The sequence below is a fragment of the Pinus tabuliformis genome, chromosome 5_1 (assembly GCF_031772625.1).
Source record: "Pinus tabuliformis cultivar Carrire ecotype Pingquan chromosome 5_1, CPIR1, whole genome shotgun sequence".
Lineage (NCBI taxonomy): Eukaryota > Viridiplantae > Streptophyta > Pinopsida > Pinales > Pinaceae > Pinus > Pinus tabuliformis.
The window spans coordinates 527,427,496-527,435,163 of record NC_142305.1 but is presented as its reverse complement, the minus strand read 5'-3'; the positions used below and the strand labels follow the sequence as shown (position 1 = coordinate 527,435,163).

General features: G+C 33.5%; 1 long non-coding RNA gene across 1 annotated transcript; it reads right to left on the bottom strand.

Moving 5' to 3' along the window:
• Positions 1-308: 308 nt before the first annotated feature.
• LOC149165852 (uncharacterized) lies at positions 309-7,101 on the bottom strand. The gene is made up of 9 exons (XR_016260361.1): positions 6,618-7,101; positions 6,478-6,515; positions 6,122-6,203; positions 5,879-6,015; positions 5,514-5,636; positions 1,146-1,225; positions 929-1,009; positions 697-838; positions 309-433 (listed from the first exon to the last, which is right to left on the bottom strand). It is a non-coding gene; the product is annotated as an uncharacterized LOC149165852 (long non-coding RNA).
• Positions 7,102-7,668: the final 567 nt, after the last annotated feature.

Genomic DNA, 7,668 nt, shown 5'->3' with positions numbered 1-7,668 from the left:
ACACAAAGGAAGAATTAGAGAACAAATAAAAGTAAATTGTTCCTCTAAAATTCCAGTACAGTGAATTCCAAGAGCTGTCAATTCCAATTTCAAGGGTTTGATTTCTACTAAAGTTTTAAAAATATCTAATATGTGATAACCTTTACATGCCTTTAAGCAAAATATGAAAACATTAAATACCTTTATTTTCTGTTTATACCCTTTAAATAAGATGTCTCTGCCCCGCGGAATATCATTAACTACTAGATGTTTTAAAGGTGTGTTTCCACTTGTGAAAACTGTGAACATATCGATTTGAAAAGCTACTTACGTGTTTAACACCATCGTCAGCATTTAAAACCAATTCCCTTCAACTGTAAAACCAGCATCCAGTTCATCTCAATCGCATGTATGACCAACCAATACATTGCCGCAAAAACACCCTTCTCATATCCTGTGTATCAAGTTAAACCAAACCAGTCAGATTTGTACTTATATTATTATGGTTGAGATTATAGAATTAACCCATTTGTGTACAAGTTTGAATTGATTTTTATTCTAATTATTGAAATATACAGTGCTTGTCTCTCTTTTTCTTTTTCCCTTTATTATTTTAGTGTAATGTTAGGCTCCTACATGAGAATTCTTTTCAGAAAACAAAGTTTAGGGCAATTACTTATTGTTCAACATAAAATTTGAAAACCAAAATTTCATTACCTGACTAATCCGGGAAAGGCCTATGACTCCATTCTGAAATCTGTTCTTCAATTCTCATTTTAATTCTGTTGGACTAGAGTTGTCCATCAGCTTCCCCTGTTTCCAAGGGCAGCTTCAGCAGTGGGGTGCCCTGGGAACCATCCTGTTGATTAGAACAATCAGGTCATCGTCATCATCATTATTTTGGAGTGGAGTGGGGTGAATAAATGAACAGACAGCAGCAAAATCTCACCGTCGTTCATGTTTGGTACAAATACCATAAGCTTCCCCCTCAAAGTTCAAACGCCATTACCAAGACCAAACTCCTTGTACACTGTGTGCATCCATTATGCAAGTAAACAAACGTTAGAATTTCATAAACCCTAACATTCTCCCTCACCCCTTTCTTTTTCAATAGTTAACATTAAAAATGGATTGCAAATAGCAGCCATGAATTGTAACTTATCTACCTCAAGGTGAAGAGGGAGCAGTCTCCTCCATACAAATCGTTCGCACGTTCAATTGCCCCCAGCTTCTTTAATGCGCTGAGCTATAATATAAGTGCCGTACGGTGCCATATATAGTGATGGGATTGGATTGTAAAAAAGTTCAACAATAAACATATAAATGGTGACAATACGAATACAGCAACAGAAACCCTAAGCATTCCATCCCATATATAGTGATGGGATTGGATTGTAAAAAAAATCAACAATAAGCATATAAATGTTGAACAATACGAATACAGCAACAGAAATCCTTAGCATGCCATCCCATGGAATCATTGATTAAAAGGATAGGGTAAAAATTCCAAAACAAATTAATAACAAAGAGAAAGAAAATAAATATAATACAGCAGAGAGCAAGGTGAGATCAACAAAAATGTAAGAAAATAAAGGGTACCCTGCAGAACAAAACAAAAGGTTAAAGAAAAAGCAAACAAAAATTGCAGCCGAGATAAATTGCAACCAATAAATCGTGCTGATGTTGCTGCTATGCAATTATTGTTTCCATGGCCAATCTCCATTAAGACAGCATGTGCCTAATAGTGAGCAGTGCTTAAATAATCGTGAGCGGTCCTTGAATACATCATAGAGGAGCATAGGAAAAAGCAACAGCATGGAAAAAGCCATCCTCCATCCAACGGCTGGATGCAAAAAGTTTTTGAACCTTGCCCCAAGCTCCCTCCGTCATCTTTTCCATGGCACACCACCTTGGACGTTAATTTCGATAAAGACAAATGCATATGGATTCTTCGTTTTTATTTTGTGATCAATAGGATGATGGATGCTGGTGTGGAATCCTAGATTTAACATCCATGTTTTCCCTTCTGGGAGCCATTTGAGGTGGTCTACTTTCATTGGCCATGTTGATTTTTATTGGCGAATTTGAGGTGGTCTACTTTCATTTGTCATGTTAATTTTTATTGGCGAATTTGCTATAATTTGTTTTAAGAATAAATTAATTTGAAAGTTTTATTAATATTAATTCAAATTTAAATACATTAATAATAGATCATTTTAAATATTTATTTCGATAAAGATCGATTTGTCAACCTGTTTCTGTTTCCGTTTGACTTTCCGCCTTAAGGGTGATTCTCTACTTATGCCTTCCCAGTTGAACCAAATTGGGTTTTACTTGCAGACCATAGAAGAATTTGCTACCCCATTTCTTTCACAGTCACTGGTAGATAACCTAGAAAGAAAATTAAGCGAAGAGCCCATGGCTTTTCCCTGTAAAGTGATTTCATTTAAATTTTCTTTTAAAGTTGATTTATTGATATTCATTAATCTATCGCTAGTACACTATTATTTAATCTATATGCTTGCTTTAGGCGTTACATTAATTTTACTGCAATCTTATTATTATCACTACATGTATCTGGTATAAAACATGTCACTGAAATGAAAAGTAAATTGTTCCTCTAAAATTCTATTACGGTGAATTCCAAGTGCTGTCAATTTCTCTACTAGGGTTTTAAAAATATCTAATATATAATAACCTCATCGTCATTATTTTGGACATGAATAAATGAACAGACAACAACAAGAACTCACCGTCGTGCCATTACCACGACCAAACTCCTTGTACACTGTGTGCGTCCATTATGCAAGTAAACAAACGTTTAGAATTTTATAAACCCTTTTTCAATAGTTAACATAAAAGTAAAATGCAAATAGCAGCTGTCCGCCATGACTTGTAACTTATGTACCTCAAGGTGAAGGGTGAGCAGTCTCCTGCAATACGAATCGTTCGCACGTTCAGTTGTCCCCAGCTTCTTTAATGCGCTGAGTCGCAACATAAGCATGGTACGGTGCCACGGTGCCATATATAGTGATGGGGTTGGATTGTAAAAAAACTTCAAAAATAAACATAAATGGTGAACAATACAAATGCCGTAACAGAAATCCTTTTGGCATTATTAAAAAGATAGGGTAGAAATTCCACAAACAAATTAATAACAAAGATACAGAAAATATAATATAATACAGCAGCAGCAAGGTGATATCAACAAAAACACAAGAAAAGAAAGGGTACCCTGCTGAACAAAATGAAAAACCAAAAGTTCAAACGCCATTACCAAACTTCTAAGGCGTATTGTTAACCGAATTTTCTGAGTTAACCGCAGGCTGTCTGAGGCATGACTGAACATTCTGAGGCAGATTTGACCTTAGTTGACCGAGGTTTTATGAGGCAGAGTTGACTGAGATTTCTGGGCAGTGTTTGACCAAAGTTTGGGCAAAGTTGACCGAGAATCTTGGGCAGCAGTTTGACTGATGTTCTGGGCAATTTGACCAGATTTGACCTAGTTAGTTTGTGTGGTCAGATGGACCATGTTTGGCTGAAAAATCAGATTGTACCATTTGTTGAATTGAACTATAATTTTTTCTAGAAAAGCTTGTTGGGTTTCTCTCAATGTTGGGTTTTCCAAGTGAAAAAATTGTGTGTCTACTATGCTATTGTGATCTCTACTATTCTATTGTTCTATTGCATTTATAGTTGATTTTTCTCACGTATAATTGCTTAATGATAATCTGGAAGGTACAAAAATATCATTAAAAGTAATTATCATTAGCAGAAAATTGTGCTTGTCCTCTTAGCACTAGAAAATCAACATAAATGAGATTATAAAAATAAAAGAATGTAGTCACTAAAGTACATATGAACACCTACTGGCACAAAATTCATAAAAAACAATGAGGCATCTTAACAACAATGAATGAGTGTAGTCACTAAAGTACATATAAACCCTTGATAGCATAGAATGCATATAAAACAAAATCTCATAAGGCTTGTTCAGAAATAACTATATAAATGGTTACTTTATATCTTCAATGAATATTGCTTATGTTGAAATCTACAAAACATATTTACTTCAAATATATATGGCCTTCATCCATGAGTTTTTAGAAACTATAGCGAAGTGCTTCTACACATAGGGAGATGTGGCACATCTATGATGCTAATAAATTAAAATAGAAAAAAATGTGGTTTAAAAAGATAATTAATTAATTGATTATTAAAAAATAGACCATAATGTAGATCTAATTTAACCCTGATCTTCTAAGGGTCCCTCTCAATGTTTAATAAACACAGGATTAAGATGGTTTTATACTAATATTATTTGGCATATGTGGGATAGTCCACAAAACAACTTTCATATTTCATATGAAAACAAAACAACCATAAAATCAAATGAAAATTAAATGTATATTATGTCATCTAACCAACGAACCCACCTACCCAATAATGCAAAATCCATGTATATTATGTTATCTAACCAACCCACCTACCCAATAATGCAAAATCCATGTATATTATGTCATCTAACCAACCCAATAATGCAAAATCCACATAATACGTGTGAAGTATCAATCAGAGGAAATCTATAGAGTGGTCAAAACTTTATGACAATCACTACAATTATAGGAGTGTGAGAAAAAGCCCCGAGAGCAAAGGGGAGAAACAATTGAGCTTAAAAATAAAGCGGAAAAATATGACTAATTCTAAAGGAGGATGAAATGTCCATAGGGAATGATGGAATAAATAGAATCAAATAGTTTCATTTTCCTTTTTCCACTTATACAATCCCCAATCATTTTACAAGATCATAAGTTTCATTCTCCTCACCTCCCACTTCAACTTGTTTCAGTTTTAGTTTGACCATTATTCTCTACTTGTGCCTTCCCAATTCAACCAAATTGGCTTCTACCTGCATACCAGAGAAGCATTTGCTGCCCCACTTCTTTCACAGTCACTTGTGGGCAACCTAGAAAGAAAATGAAGGAGAGAGCCCATGGCTTCTCCTTATAAATAAATTTCATTTTTTTTTAAGTTTAAAGCTGATTTATTCATTAATATGTTGCTGCTACACTATTATCTAATCTATATACTTTCTTGCTTCAGGCGTGACATTAATTTTACTCTAATCCTATTATAACTCAATAAAAAACATCTATCTGGTATATTTCATTTTTAATTATATGAGCTTTTCATTTCAGGGATATGGAAAGAAGAATTAGAGAACAAATAAAAGTAAATTGTTCCTCTAAAATTCCAGTACAGTGAATTCCAAGTGCTGTCAATTCCAATTTCACGGGTTTGATTTCTACTGGAGTTATAAAAGTATCTAATATATGATAACCTTTACATGCCTCTAAGCAAAATATGAAAACATTAAATACCTTTATTTTCTATGTATACCCTTTAAATAAGATGTCTCTGCCCCGCGAAATATCATTTATTCGTGTATAAAATTATAAATAACTAATACATGTTTTAAAGGTGTGTTTCCACTTGTGAAAACTGTGAACATATCGATTCGAAAAGCTACTTACGTGTTTAACACCATCGTCAGCATTTAAAAACAAATGCCTTCAACTGTAAAACCAGCATCCAGTTCATCTCAGTCGCATGTATGACCAACCAATATATTGCCGCAAAAAAACCCTTCTCATGTCCTGAGTATCAAGTTAAACCAAATCAGTCCGATTTGTACTTAATTTAACCCATTTGTGTACAAATTTGAATTGATTTTTATTCTAATTATTGAAATATGCAGCGCTTGGTCTCTCTTTTCCTTTTGCTCTCTATTCCTTTTAGCGTAATGTTAGGCTCCTACATGAGAATTCTTTTCAGAAAACAAAGTTTAGGGAAATTAGTTATTGTTCAACATAAAATTTGAAAACCAAGATTTCATTACATGACAAAACCGGGAAAGGTCTATGACTCCATTCTGAAATCTGTTCTTCAATTCTCATTTTAACTCTGTTGGACTAGAGGTGTCCATCAGCTTCCCCTGTTTCCAAGGGCAGCTTCAGCCGACGTTCTATCACCATCCTGTTGATAGAACAGACAGACGTTCTATCAGCGTCAGTCATCGTCATCATCATTATATTGGAGTGGAGTGGGGTGAATAAATGAACAGACAGCAGCAAAAACTCACCGTTGTTCATGTTTGGTACAAATACCATAAGCTACCCCCTTCAAAGTTAAAACGCCATTACCAAGACCAAACTCCTTGTACACTGTGTGCATCCATTATGCAATTAACGAACGTTAGAATTTCATAAACCCTAACATTCTCCCTCACCCCTTCCTTTTACAATAGTTAACATTAAAAACGAAATGCAAATAGCAGCCATGACTTCCAGTACAGTGAATTCCAAGTGCTGTCAATTCCAATTTCAAGGGTTTGATCTCTACTAGGGCTTTAAAAATATCTAATATATGATAAACGCATCGTCATTATTTTGGAGTGGAGTGGGGTGAATAAATGAACAGACAATAACAAAAACTCACCGTCGTTCAGGTTTGGTACAAATACCATGAGCTTCCACCTTCAAACGCCATTACCACGACCAAACAAACGTTAGAATTTTATAAACATTAAAAATGAAATGCAAATAGCAGCTGTCCGCCATGAATTGTAACTTACGTACCTCAAGGTGAAGGGTGAGCAGTCTCCTGCCTACGAATAGTTCGCACATTCAATTGCCCCCGGCTTCTTTAATGCGCTGAGCCAGAGCATAAGCACGGTACGGTGCCACGGTGCCATATATAGTGATGGGATTGGATTGTAAAAAAACTTCAAATATAAACATAAATGGTGAACAATACAAATGCAGAAAATATAATATAATGCTGCAGCAGCAAGGTGAGATTAACAAAAACACAAGAAAGGAAAGGGTACCCTGCTGAAAAAACAACCAGAAGTTGCAACTGATACGAGATCAAGAGAATGATCAATAAATTATGTTGCTGCTATGCAATTATTGTTTCCATGGCCGCATACAACGCCACCTTCGATGTTAATTTTGATAAAGACAAATGCATACGGATTCTTCGTTTTTATTTTTGTGATCAATAGGATGATGGATGTTGGTGTGGAATCCATTTGTTCGCTTCTTAAGCTTATGTTTTACATCCATTTTTTCCCTTCTTGGAGCCATTTCGAGTTATATTTGTATTTTTAAGCGGCTTCGAGTTATGTCGCCAAATTAAATCCTTTCAGGTGGTCTAGTTTCATTTTGCAATGTTGATTTTTGTAGGCGAATTGGTCATACTTTGTTTTTAAAATAATTTTATTTTTATTTTTAGTAATATTAATGTAAATTTAAATATTTTTAATTTTTTTCTGTTAAATAATATATCATTTTAAATATTAATTTCAGTAAACATGAATGTGTAATAGATTTTTCATAATTTTTAAAGGTGTATTAATTTTTATTTTTATTTTTTTAGTTTTTTATTTTTATGATAAATAAAAAGTTAGTGAGAAATTTATATTATGTGTAATTAATTTATAAATGATATTGGAATCTTTAATTATACCAGTGTAAATATATCTTAAATTTGGAATATGATAAAAATATTTACCATTTTTTAAATTTAAATAAATTATATTGTTTCATTTTTAAATATTGTTTTATACCTATATATTTATAGGTATGTACATACATATTTATTTATTTATTATTTAATAAATTATTT